The sequence below is a fragment of the Nannospalax galili genome, unplaced genomic scaffold, assembly GCF_000622305.1.
Source record: "Nannospalax galili isolate Female #2095 unplaced genomic scaffold, S.galili_v1.0 scaffold236, whole genome shotgun sequence".
NCBI lineage: Eukaryota > Metazoa > Chordata > Mammalia > Rodentia > Spalacidae > Nannospalax > Nannospalax galili.
The window spans coordinates 261,754-276,147 of NW_008338710.1; positions in this window are offsets into that span (position 1 = coordinate 261,754).

The following is a 14,394-nucleotide window of genomic DNA, read 5'->3' on the forward strand; positions in this document are numbered from 1 at the left end:
CTTATTTCATTCTTTCTTTCTTCCTTATTTATTTATTCATCCATTCATTTTTCACTACTTCAGTATGCTGCAAACTGTTTTTCTTCCCCAGCCCTAAAATAAATTACTTTTCCAAAAAGTCGTGATTACTCTTCTTAAACAGTGGTTGTAAGAATTTGAAAATTTTGTAGTGGGGCATTTGGCACTGGGGTATCACCACTTCTAAGCCCTCATTAGTGGGGGCTTATTTCATATACACACACATGTGTGTGTGTATGAAATACACACATGCATAAAAATCCATGCCCACCAAAAGATAAGTATAAGAAATAACAAACAATTTCTGCTTATACTTTTCAAAGAAATCTTCCTAATTCTATCTTATCTGCTCCTAATCTTAATAGCTCTCAGTGTTTGGGGCTTTTTGTTGTCATTTCAGTCTTGTGTTTTTCTGCTCAATTTGAGATAGAAACCATCAAGACACACGTGGTATCAACCAAAGAAGTCTTTACGGGACTTCTGTACAAGCATCAGGAGAATAGCACACAGGATAGGGTCCTAGACTGTCTCTCATAGGGCACAAACACACAGTCATGTCTTGTGTGTGTTCCCGTATCTGCATATGCTCTGCCATTTCTTTGCTATCAGCACCATGATTTGCCCTTAACATAGTAGTCTGCTCTTGTAGTTGGGTCTATGCTCAGCATGCAAAGGGTAACTGCTTGCTACAGCAACCATAGAATGTTCATACGTGAATCCATTTCACATATATGTCACATGCAGTGGTTACGGAATGTTTGTGGAAGAAGTAAACAGCTCCTAAATTTGGTCATCACAGAAACATTGTAAAGCAGCTTGTGTTAGAAGGGAAACCTTGACAGGGGAATCAGGACCCTCCTACTCAATTTCACACATCATTGGTCATCTTTTTGTACAATAGCTATTCTTCTACAGAGAGAAAGCCCTTTTAGAGTAATGATTGAGTGGCATGCAATGACCAATATTTAAGATTCTATGAATATTTAATTTCTATTTAAAATAAATTACAAGATCCAAGATAAGTGTCAGGAAGTTCAATAAGAGTTTTGGTGGAGAAGCACTACAAGATGCAATTAAACTTCCTAATAACTACGTGGGACAAATAAAATAGCCACAAAAATTTTAAACAGTGTTTTATTGTTGTAGCCAAACTTTAATGTTCTATGACTGACCTCTTCCTTTCAGAAAAGCCCATCAGGTCAATGATATTTGCAGTTTAGCCTATATTATCCCTTCTGAATAACGTGTCATAATGTTTTTTTTTAATTAGTAATCATAATCATCGTAAACTGAAGTTCTGTGCAGAAGCCATTTCTATGCTGAAGATTATATAGACTGATTGACTAAAGAGTGCTTTGGGATCATGGGGATATGGACTGTTGCAGATGAAGAGCCAAAATTATCTTGGACTTTCTTTGGTCTCCTTAATAGCTATTTGCCACCAACCTCTATATCTAACCTAGTATCTTTGTGATGATTTGATAAAACATTTGATATGTATTTTTAAACTTAGCAGACAAGCAGTTTCTACCAATCCCAAAATTAAGAGTGTTATGAGATAGCATCGAAACATGTGGAAAATATTTTTTTCCATTTGCCTAATCTTGCTTCCTTGATACCTTCACCAATGTGTTTGTTAAATGCATTGGTTTATGAAATTCATTTTGTTTTCTTGATTATGAATGTTCATGAAACCTTTTTCATACCAGAACATAACATTCATCCAAGGTGATTTGAATCCCTCATTCAGGGTCCTCATCACTTGTATTTGGCTCAGAATCAACTATCACTTACCCTTTTCTTCTGATTCACATAGCCATGCTATGAGGCAAGTACTATTGTCATGTTACAAATATACAGATTGATTGAAATTAAATGGCTTGTTTAAAAGCAAGGAGTGACCTTAGCTTTGCCTGATCTGAAAGACTTCATTTCTCAGCACTATAGCATTTACATTAGCTGAAAAGACACTCTACACATTTGTAACCACTCCACGTTAATCCCAAAGAAAAAGCATGAAGTCTGTTTACAAGAAACCAACTTCCCACTTCTAACTCTGATATTTGCCATCCTCATGAGCTGAGAAGAGTGACTGAACTTGTCTATCTAAAAAATCTATAGAGACAATAGTGAAAACTACCTTAGAGTTTTCTAGCAAATTTTCACCAAACTTGCAATGGATGCTGGATTAGAGAAAGCTATTATTTCTTTCTAGGCTGGGCATGGTGGCGCACACCTTTGATCCCAGCACTCAGGAGGCAGAGACAGGTGAGGTGGATCTCTGTGAGTTCAAGGCCGGCCTGGTCTACATAGTGAGTTCCAGGACAGCTGGAGCTACAGGGAAACCCTGTCTCACAAAAACAAACAAAACAAAACAAAACAAAACAAAAAACCATATTCGATGGTAGTCAAAGTCAAAGTGAATGATTCTTATTGTTAAAAGGTATAAAGGAGTTTCAGTGTAATGAGAGATTTAGAACAATAGAGGCAGGTGATCACTTTCGTATGGGCCCTAGCAAATTACTCATTCTACTACAGTAACATAAAAAAGCAAAAGAATATATTAATAAGCAGATTCAAGTGGTCCTTTATGGTCTAAAAGCATTTCAGCAAGCAACAGTCATCGAACCCAATTCCCCAGCCTACTTCCACTCTCATTTGTAATGATTCACGGGAAATTTTTACAAAACACAGTTCACAAAAAAATAATGTAATACACATTTCTATTGATTTGGTGCCTTATCCAAAGTATATAAGTAACTCTTTGATGATTAATATATTTCCTTTTTTGTACAGAAGTATAAGTTTAGAAAGGCCAAGGCTAGTTCTTGCTGAATTAAAGGCTATTTAACTGGTGACAGTTTTAAATCTTGAGCTGTTTAATATATTATACATTAAAAATTTCTGAAGTCAAAGGATGTTATGTGGGACTCAGCAAGTGTGTGAGATCGGTCATTTGTGAAGCTTCCCTTTGGCCATGCTGTTCAGTTATTTATAATGCACCTGAAGAACAAAGAGCATAAATAAAATGACTTAATCGCCAGCCAAACTAGCAAGCTCAATTGAAAGTGACATTTTGTTTCAGAATCTGTATGGTAACAAACATTTCTGTTTCAGAATCTATATGGTTACAAAAGTACATCAGCTCCCTAATGGGAAAGAAGAGACAGAAGACCAGAAAAAACAAGTGGTTCAAAAACTGTAACAACGGAAAATAAAAGTATTTTAATATCTTTTCTCACTAAAAACTGCACTGTAGTTTTTAGTAGGGTCAATACTAAATCCAGGACTATCTGAGACCTTCATAAGCCAGAAATATCATCTGTGACAAAACATGCAGATGTCCCACCTATAAAATGAGGCTTGCTGAGATAAACCTTACTGTACATCAAGTAACTCTTCAAATGGTCACTCTCCAAAGAAACCTTCCTGTTAATCAAAAACAGCCACTGAATATCACCCTCCACCTTTCTCTGGTTCTCTTCAGCACCTGATACTCATCATTACCTGATAGTATATTCAGGAAATAGTATTTGTTTACATATTTTCTCTTCCCTAAGATGTAAGTCAAATGAGGGAATGGAGTTTTCCCTACCATTTTCCCTACTCCTAAAAAGGGTCTGAGGCATATTAAGTACTCTAAACTTTGGCTGTGTTGTTGTTAAAGATAAATGGATTCAATTATAAAATGCAGGCAAATTGTTTCTTTATTGAGCAGTCCCATCTAGCTTAAAATCTGAGCTCATCATTTCAAACTGATGAGGGACCTAAAGGTAGTCATTTTTAGCCACTTGAGCTCTGCATAATCTGTATTTTCCTCTCACTCACCTGTAGAGTATTTTCATATGATTTTTAAACAGTAAACATTATAAAGGTATTGCACTGAATAGGTTTTTAGATAAAGTTACAAAGGTAACCTGCAAAAGCTATTAGCTGAAACTATAATAGACAATACAAAATGCATGGTTCACTTAAGAATAAAGATGAGTAAGTGTATGCTGATTGTCAGAAGCAACACCTTTAGAATCTCATAAGAGTTATCTATGAAAGGTATCCACTGGGTCATCTATGCATTTAAATTTGTTGACATTTTAATTGAATATTTGTGCATTTCATATAATAGATCTTAATAAAATTTAGATCTCCTTCCCCCCCATCCTGTCTCCTATAGACCCTCCAACAGATTGCAGGCATTCTGTCATATATGTTAAATCTTATCCAGTCAAACATTTGTATCCAAAGTCCCTCAGTGCAAGTTCATCACTGGAGTCTAGTCAGCCTGTCTAGAGTCACTCCCTTAAAGAAGATCTACTCTCCCTCACCCCACAGTAATCATTTGTTAATAGTTCCTTGCCTGGGGTTGGAGTTGCTTTCCATTTCCTCCATTCTACACCAGGCTTTTGTTTGATTGAATTGACATGGATCTTGCTCATGCTGTCACCATTGTTGCTAGTTGATGAGCAAGTTCCCAGAAGCCTGAAGGCTTCTGTTTCCTTATGTTCATGCATCAACCCTGGCTCTTACAATCCTTCTGTCCTCTCTTCCTCAATGGTCCCTGCACTGGGGGTGGGTGAGATTTAGTGTAGGAGTCCTATCTCATTTCATTCTCTTATGGACACTGTCAGGAATAGAGAATTCTCTTAAATATCTTATAGAGAATACATATAGTCCTCCTAAGGTCATCATTAGCACCAGAAATTGGATACAAGTCTAGGCAGCCTAACATCTGACCTCTACACTTATCTACTCTGCCCAATTGAATTACAGATGCTCATGACCTGTGCACATCTAGGTTTCAGTAAGAACATGTATGAAGGCAGTTCAAGGAGTCTCATATAATTATTGTGTTCTTTATAACTATCAGTTTACTTTATATCAATTAAAACTAGATGTGATGGTATGCTCCTATTAATCCCAGTCCTTAGGAGGTAAAGGCAGAAAAATCAGGAGCCAAGATCATCTTTGGTTACAATGTGAGTTTGAGGTGAACTGGGCTGTAGGATACCCTGTATCAAAAAAAACCAAATAAGCAAACAATAATGTATGAGTTCAAATCCCTTTAGAGAAGAAATAACTACCTTAGGTGTGTGATTCTGGATTGATATGCTACAGGTCATGGTCTAGAGTCAGGAAATTTTTAGGGGTTAATTCTTATGGCATGAAATGTTCTCTGGAGGAAAAAAAAAATAAATGTTGAATTTGAAACAGAAACTCCCAGAATTAGTAAACAAATAAGGTGTGAAACCCTAGGCTTATTTTATATAGAATAGGAATATAGGCATATCAAGAGTAGAAACACATAGTATTGTTCCCAATTTATAGCTGAGAAAACTGAGGCCAGATGCATTAATTCAGACTCAAAACTAAATAGAAAAATCAGATTTGACACATTATCTACTGGTTCCAAAATCCATGCTTTCTTTACTAGGCCAGAACTTGTGCTTTTTGTGTACATATGTGTGGGCTCAAATTTGAATCGGAAGAAATAGAAATGAAACATAAAGAGGAAGGATTTATTTTAAAAACATTAGTATTCCTTTTTCAGTGACCAGTAGTGGGGAAACAAGTAAAAGGATTCCTGTCGCTGATTTAAAGAACCCCAAAATACCTTTTAAATAGAAATTTATTTGCTTTTCAAACTCCACATTAGTTTCATTCAGGTCAGTTGATATTTCTGTAGCTAATTAATACAGTAGTTAAAAACAGAGTCAAGAAAGATGTCATGAAAAGGCATTGAAAAATGACTGATGTGAAAAGAAAACCAACCTTCCGTAAACTAAATTTCATCGATTAACTATTTACCAGAGTTTGAATGAGTTTAACCGGGACTGATGCATGAATCAAAAAACACCCAGAATCAGTGGAGATCCAGACAAATCAATGTTACATTGCAGTCAAGGAACATTTACCAACAGAAAGAAGTTGTATTATGAAAACAGCTTGAGTGACAGTCGCTCTGTTTGCTTTATTTCGGTGTTGCTAGTTGGCAACCTTTGATTGGATGAAAATCTTCTATAAGCTGTGGTGTAGTTATTTTGAGGATGCTAGTTTAGAGAGGGTCACCATGCTGAGCCAATTCTGCCTAAGAGAAAGAAGGATATTGCCTCAAAGTCAAATTGTTGCTAACCCTAAGTCCAAATTGTAATTGTTCCAGGGCACTGTTGGAACCCTTCATAAGCGTACCCCGTTAGATTGCCTCTGTGCAGTTTCTCCTCTCCTGTCTTTATCAGTAACACAGCATACTTAATAAATTTTCATATCTTTCTGCAGTGAATTTTCTTAATATTTTATTCATTATTGCTTTTATTTATATGTATGAGTGTATTGCCTGTATGTAAGTGCACCTATGTGGTGCAATGCCTGTGGAGGGCAGAAGAGGGGATTAGATTCCCTTGGAACTGGAGTAATAGAGGGGTTTTTGCCAGCATGTGGATGCTGAGAATTGAACCCAGGTCCTCTGCAAAAGCAGCCAGTACTCTTAACTGTAGTGCCATCTCTCTAGCCCCTGTATTGATAAATTTTTTAAATCATCTGTATCACCATTTTATCACCAGTGTTCCCACAAGACATATTTGTTACAAAAATACAAAACAAAAAAAAATAACAACAAAGGAAACATTGCCCTAAGTTAGGCATATGGTTTGTTTAGTGTAGTTTGTAGCATAAGGTCTCAAGGTACTAGGGGAGTCTTGGGCTAACATAGATTTAGTTGAAAATTTGAAAATGCTCACGGTAAAAGAACAGATACTGTTGGTTTAGTTTGTATTTTCAACTGAGTGAATGAAATGATTGACTAGAACTTAAAAAATTAATGAATCAGCAATGTTAGTTGATTATTTGAAACCTGATCATCTATTTTTCAGAAATGCATCTTAATGAGCTCTATAGAAGAAATCAATCACTTTGCCCTCTGTCTTAGTTTCTTTTCTAATTTCTGAGACAGATATCCGGCCAAAACAACTTAGAGGAGGAAGAAGTTATTCTGGATCATGTTTCAGGGGATATATTACATCATGAACCAACTGCTCAAATGCATTGTGCTGTGTGGGACATTTAGAATTCAAACCATTATAACTTTCCTTTAGAACTGATGCAATTGAAAATAGGGATTAGGAAAAAATAAAGTCAAAATACCAATAGCATTGCTACTGAAAGCGAATTACATAACTTATTCAACCTGAAAGTATGTTTTCTTTTTTTGATTGAATGTTTAAAAATTTCACATAATATATTTTGGTCATATTTAGACTCCTCCCTTACCTGTACCCTTTTTATACCCTCTCTCCTGCTGTCAGATTTCATGTCAAGTTTCTGTCCCAAAATGTCCTTCACTCTATGTCCATCTGTTAAGAGCCTGGTTAATCTATTTGTGTCACACTCTTAAATCTGACTCTCCCTCTCCCAGTAGTTATTGGTTACCAATAGTTCCTCAGTTAAAATTAGGGCTTCTTCCCCACTTCCCCACTTCTCTGCTGGGATTTTGTCTGGCTTGAACTTGCGTGGGTCTTGTGTGTGCTGTTACCATTGCTGTAAGTTCATATGAGTAACTTCCCAGCTGTCTGGGAAACTCTGTTTCCTTGTGTTCATTCACCACCTCTGGTTCTTACAATCTTTCCGTCACCTCTTCTGCAATGATCTCTGAGATTTTGGTGGCAGAGATTCGATATAGGCGTCCACTTCAGGGGTAATCACTCTGCAGTTTCTTACTTTTTGTTCTTTGGCCAGCCGCAGCTTTCTTGGTTAATCACCATCTGTTCCATGAGGAGGCTTAGCTGGTGTGAGTTTAGAGATGCATTAACATTCTTTTCTCCCCCTGTTCTGCTATGTTCCCTGAGTCAGGTATAGAGGTTACAGTGCAGATGTGTCATTTAGGGCTGGGTACCTCAGAGAATAAGTGTTTACTTATTACTGTATTTGATCAGTTGTAAAACTATGTAATCATCTCCATCTATTGAAAAAACCAAAAGCTTCTTTAACAGTAGTAAGAGGTACATTTATCTGTAAATGTAAGGACACGTATTTAGAATACAGTAAGAGACTATGTTGTTCTAGGGCTGTGACAAAAATAGTATATCCCCTAGGATCTATGACCTCTTCAGTCACGTGTATTTGGCTATGTTTGCAGTAACACACAGATCCCTCCCACTGAGTGTGTCTCAATTCCAATTAGACAGCTGTTGATTACCTCCAAGATGAAAGTGCAATTCTTACACCAATAGAGATATTTTACTGTCTGGTATTGTAGTTTGCAAGCTTTACAAATGGATAAGACTATTCATTGGTTTTTCTCCCTTGGCAGCCTGCATTGTATCTTCTGATAGCATTGGAGCTAGTTTCTGGGAGAAGGCTCCAGATCTATTCCAGCTCCATTGCTCTAAGTCCTGTGTCTGAAGTATGTCTTGTCTTCAGCAATAGGGTCTTACCTTCAAGTTCTGGGATGCAATCAAGGCCTATAGCACTAGCCTGTGTTTCTTTGAGAGTCTCTTGGACTACCCTACTACCTTGACTAATAACTTAAGGGGAGATTTTTCCTGCCTAGCACTGTGTATTTTGTTATATAGTCTTCAGGTATATATTATTTTTCATTGGGTTTAAATAATAGCTTTCCCTCTGTTTTTTTCATACCACATAAGTGTTATTTATCTCTCTTCTCACTCCCTCTATATAGCCTCTCCATTTCTTCCACAGTTAAACTATCTCCCATTTTCTCCATTTCCCCCTTGATAACACTTGTCTCCTATTAGCCCCCTCTCACCAGTTCCTTCTTCCGGAACTAACCAAAAAAAGGGAAACCAAATCCAAATCAACAAAATCAGATGAAAGCAGAAACATCACAGCAGATACCAAAGTGATCCAAAAATGTATAAGGATTATTTTAAGAACCTATACTCTATTACGTTAGAAAACCTAAAATAAATGAAAAGTATACTTTCTACTCCTACCATTTTATTAAAAATTATTTATTCAGTGACATAACCCCTAACTGTACACACACACACACACACACACACACACACAAACCAAAAATTTCAATATACAGACCCTATAAGAATAAAGCAGTTCCTACAGCCACCTACACATGATGACAACTTTTCCCTTCATATTGATAATATGAACAAAAACTTCTATAGGACAATATACTCTGGAAGAAGAAAGATTGGAATATTTATTACCACTTGTTATACGTTAATAGGTTACTACCCTGTGTTCTGTAAAAAGACAACTTAATCATGTTTCTGAGTAGTTATTTATCTATTAAAAGTCTTTCCATCTATTTAAAGCTACACTATGTGCCTGGTTCTCTCTCTAGCCTTCAATACAGCTATCTAGCCACTCTATACATTAATAAGCTAACTCTCTAGACCTAAAATAATGCATAGGTGCTTTGACCTATCAAATCACAAATCTGTCCTTGATATGTAAAACTATTATAATCATATGTTACAAGTAAAATGTTTGCTGGGTGTGGTGCCACACACCTTTAATCCCTACACTTGGTCTGTGAAATCAAGGGCTTCCTAGCCTCCATGGTGAGTTTCAGGCCAGCTGTGGCTACAGGGATGATCCTGTCTCAAAAAGACAAAATAAATAAATTAATTAATAAATTAAATAAATAAAATGTACATATGGTAAGAAATGTAACAGATGAGCATCCTAGCCTAGATTCAGAGCTTTCAGATTTCCATTTACTGAATATAAAATCCATTCGCCAGTCATTCAGAGTAGGTGCAAATTATTTCCCTTACTGTATCCTTCAAGTGCTTAATAATTTACAGACTTCACTTAGAAATGGAAATAGTCTACCCTAGGAAGTAGGAATCATATTACAAAGTAATTAGCCTCTTTCTGACCCTATTTATGACTGCCGGACTCATTTCAAATGAATATTTTTCATATCATATTAAATAACCATCCATTTAACAAATAAAATCAATGTGAACCATCATTAGAGAGGATAGATGTTCAACCACATGTCACAGAACAACACACTTACATGCCTAACAGATTGCATTTGAATGAACAAAGTGCTCTTCCTATGTCTTAAGCAACAGTTCACAATTCTCCTTCAACTGAACACCAAAGTATGGATGAAGCTTGAAAACGACTAAAGGGCTAAGCTGGCTTTGCTATCTCAGCTGCTAGGATACACAGCATTTCCTTCTGTAGTAACTCTCCTTCTCTCTCCTCCCCCCAGTTTCTCTACCCCATTAATATTCTTATATGAGTTTCAAAATATTTTTAATTAAATTTACAACAGAAAACTTTCACAATGTTTTGGGGCAAGCTTCTTATTTTTCTTGCATTTTAATGAATTAAATATCCAAAATTGTGTTTGGTACTCATTTCAGTTAAAAAAATGGGCTCAGTGGTAGAGTGTCCAACATGCACAAGTTCTTGAATTTAATCAATAGCACTGTTAAACAAAACAATACAAAACTGTCTTTACAAATACTATCTATGTGGCAATGTACTTGTATCCCAGATTCTTTCTGAGAAGTGTGACTAGGAATTCACCACACCATACCATTACAATCTGGACAGAAAAAAAACTAATATTCTGTGCAAGCTTAAAAAAAACTCCTCCTAGAGAAATAGGTGTCCGGCCAGCACTAGACTGAGAACTATATGAGACTGATTGCTGCTGGGTGAGGGAGAGTATGACTTACATACAATCACAAGATGAGTTGACTAGACTCCAGTGGACGCATTTACACTGAAGGATGTTTAGGAAGAAATGCTTGAATGAATTGGACTTAGCATGTATGGCAGAATGCATGAAGTTTAGTGGTGGAATTGGGGAGTTATGGATGGGGGAGGAGAATCTAAATTTGATTATGAGCTGTTGTATGGAATTACAATAGCTCAATAAAATTACATATAAAAACACTCTTCCTTCAGTTTCTTTGGATGATGCTTCTTAGCAAGTGATAGGCTTTAGATTTATCTGGGAAACATATTAAAGCACAACTCAAGCATGCCCAGGGACAAATCCTGGACTTCTGGTTATGTAAAGATGAGGTCAGAACAAAATTTGGTCCAATGTGGGAAAGATGTCCAGTGTGGCTAGTATGCACATTTCAAGTTGGAATCTCTTCTTCTGTAAAGCATGGAAAATATACATAGAATTATATTGGGGCATCAAAGAGAGTGATTGCTGCTGTGCTGGTTCACTATCTTTGATCATAAATCATTCCACTGGCCTCTGTGTAGAAGTTCACTTTGTATGAATTCTTTCCTGCCCATTACTCTTATACATTTTTGTAGATTCTTTTTCTAAAATTTTTGTTGACTTTTTGTGTATTTCATATAGAACATCTCAATCCATCTTAACCATCTTTATGCCCCCTTCCCCACTGACACCCTCCCATAACCCCCCCACCGAAATTCATACATTCTATCATTTATGGTAAGGCCCATTGTGTCAAGTTAGTGTCCCCAGATGTTCCTCAGTGCAAGTTCACCTACTGAGGTCTAGTCAGCCTATCTCCCTAGCTTTAAGAAGATCAGCTCTTCCTCACCCAGCAGTAATCAGCTGCCAATATTTTTTCAGCTAAGATTGGGGTCTGCTTCCCATTTTCTCAGTTCAATGCTGAGATTTTGTCTGCTTGAGTTTGCGTGGGACTTGTGCATGCTGACTCCATAGGAGACTAGTATTATCAAGGGAGAACTAGGAAAAATGGGAGCACTCTAAATGGGGAAGCCATGGTGGAAAGGGTTAGACAGGGTGACAGAGAGGAGAGATAAATAATGCCTACCTAGTGTAAAAAAACAGAGGAAATCATTAGTCCAGCAACCTAATGACAAATTACATGAGTCCATGTATATAGCTAAAGGCTATATTACTGTTTTATTTAACTTCTATGTTTTCATTTTCTGTTTGTCAGTGAGAGACACTTTCCCAAGATCATCTTTAGAGTACATATTGCCCTTTGCTGCTGAGCAGGTTAAGAATGCCTTTTTTTTTTTTTTAAGTCAACAGATCTTTCACCGACCATTTTCCTGCTTATAATCAGCATGCTCCTTGCTGCCTCCATCTGCTCCTGCTCCCTGCAATGACGTGATCTCTTTCATCACAGTGAATTCCCTGAGAGCATTTCCACCTTCCATTTCCATAGTGAATCCATGAATCTTCCTGTAAAGTCTTCCATAGAAGTGCCTTTGGGTGGGATTCTTTCTCTCTTACATCAGTGAGGTTAACTTTCCTGTCTTTACCCACTAAATTTCACTAGTCAGTTTGAAAACCAAATTTCTCCGCCTATTTTTAAAACCGTTTCAGGAGGTGGCATCACTCAAATGAAGAATCATTGTACACAAAGCTAAAGGAAACCCTCACGTCTACCTTCTATCTCCCTAGATGGCACAGTCACCCACTAATTTGGATCCCAGAAGATTCCTGGGTACTAGTAAGTCTTTCTGATGTTTCAGTTCCCTAGGAGCAAAGTTATACCTAAGTGATAACTTTTGTCTACATGATTCTATTCTAAATAGCCATTTGAAAGGACTTTAGGTATTACAAACTAGAATAGAGTGTAGGCTGAAGAATAATCTTTAAATTGGAAAAGTTATAAAACACATTTGAAAGAAATTTTTATAGATATCAAAAAAATCAAGAAAAATCATTCTTTTTTTAACATTTACAAAAACTTTATTGAGAATTTCATACATGCATCTAAAGTGTTTTGATCAAATCCATGCCCACTCCCTCCCCTCCAACATTCCCTGCCCTAAAATATTTTAAGGATTACATACAAGCTCCCAAATACTTTTCACATTTTCTGGCCCAGCATGGAAGAAGCCACAGTGGTTTGTGTCCCTATTCCCTACTGGCAATTTGTGTAACTGGCATGATAAGAATAAGAGGTAGGAATTGGCCAGGCAGTTAGGGTAAAAAGACCCCAAAGAAATTTAGCCAGTTTCTGGGCTGAAAGTCAAAATGTCCTTGGGCCTGTTAGCAACATACTCTGTACCAAAGGCCGAGAAAAATCATTCTTAAGAAAATGTTATTGTGATGTCAAGATGGCTCCGTCCATAAAGGCACTTTGTCTTCTAGTCTGATGACCTGAGTTCCCTCCACACATCCCAAGATGGAGAGAGAACTGCTTCAACCTCCACTGTGGGCACACACACACACACAAAATAAACACAAATTTAAATTGATAAGAAGTATTCATCATCTTTCAAAGTTTTAAATAGGTGTCTATCAAAGCCTATTGAAGCAAGCATCTGCGTTGCTATGTTACAGAGAGCAGTTCTGAGCTGGGGACTGCTTCTTGATCACAAGAAGGATAACAACCTGCTGGAATTATATTTGTCTCAAAAGACAGATCATCTGGCATTATTCTAAATCCTCCCGGTAGCGACATGAAGCACCGGCAAAAGAACAAGAGTGAAAATCAGGACAGACTTTTACCTCTGGCTCTTAAACCTCGGGTCAGGCATTGAACGTCCCTGCAATTGTGTTTTTCTTTTTTTAAATAGCACTTCTCCGTATGTTTTCATTATCTCTCCCTCCCTGTCTAAAGACTCTGCTTACACACTGTTTTCAGGTTCTCTAACTGACCAGATTGTTCTGACTCTCCAGAGCTATGGACTAGAAAGATCTATGTCCCTGAAATCCAGTAAGACTCTCTGACTGGTTTACCACTTTGAAAGAGAGCAGCCGACAGATTTTCACAGGTCTCCGAACCACGTGGAGGCACAGGTGCATTGCAGATTGCTGAGTGTCCCCTACAGTCTGTGACTCAGCACTGTGAGGTGTGGCCTGGGAGTCTGCATGCTTAGTATGTTCTGGGTGATGATGACACTGCTTTCTTGGGGACAGCCTTAGAAAATCACCATAGTAACAGCTTTTAACATGAAATGACTGACATTTTGTTCAAAATATATTATCTGGAAGATTATCTAAAATACAGTGTTAAACCCCATTCCATCTACTAAATCTGAATCCACCTTTAAAAATTTTCATTTATTGTTTTTATTTTATGTTGTATGAGTGTATTGCCTGCATGTATGTGAGTGCTGAGCTATCTCTCCCTGAATCCACTTTAAAAAACTATTTTATTTATTATTTTTATTTTATGAGTATGCATGTGTTGTCTGCATGTATATATGTGCACCCATGTCATGCAATACCCCTGAAGGTCAGAGGAGGGTGTGAGATGCCCTGGAACTGGAGTTAAGGATGGTTGTTAGCCACCATGTGGGTGCTGGGAAGTGAACTCTGGTCCTCTGTAAGAGCAGCCAGTGCTCTTAATTACTGAGCCACCTCTTCAGGTCCCTGAATCAATTTTTTAACAAGACCCTCTAATGAAAATACATAAATTAAAGTTATAGAAAAACTGAACATACATTCCTTGAATCCTTTATGAATTGAAT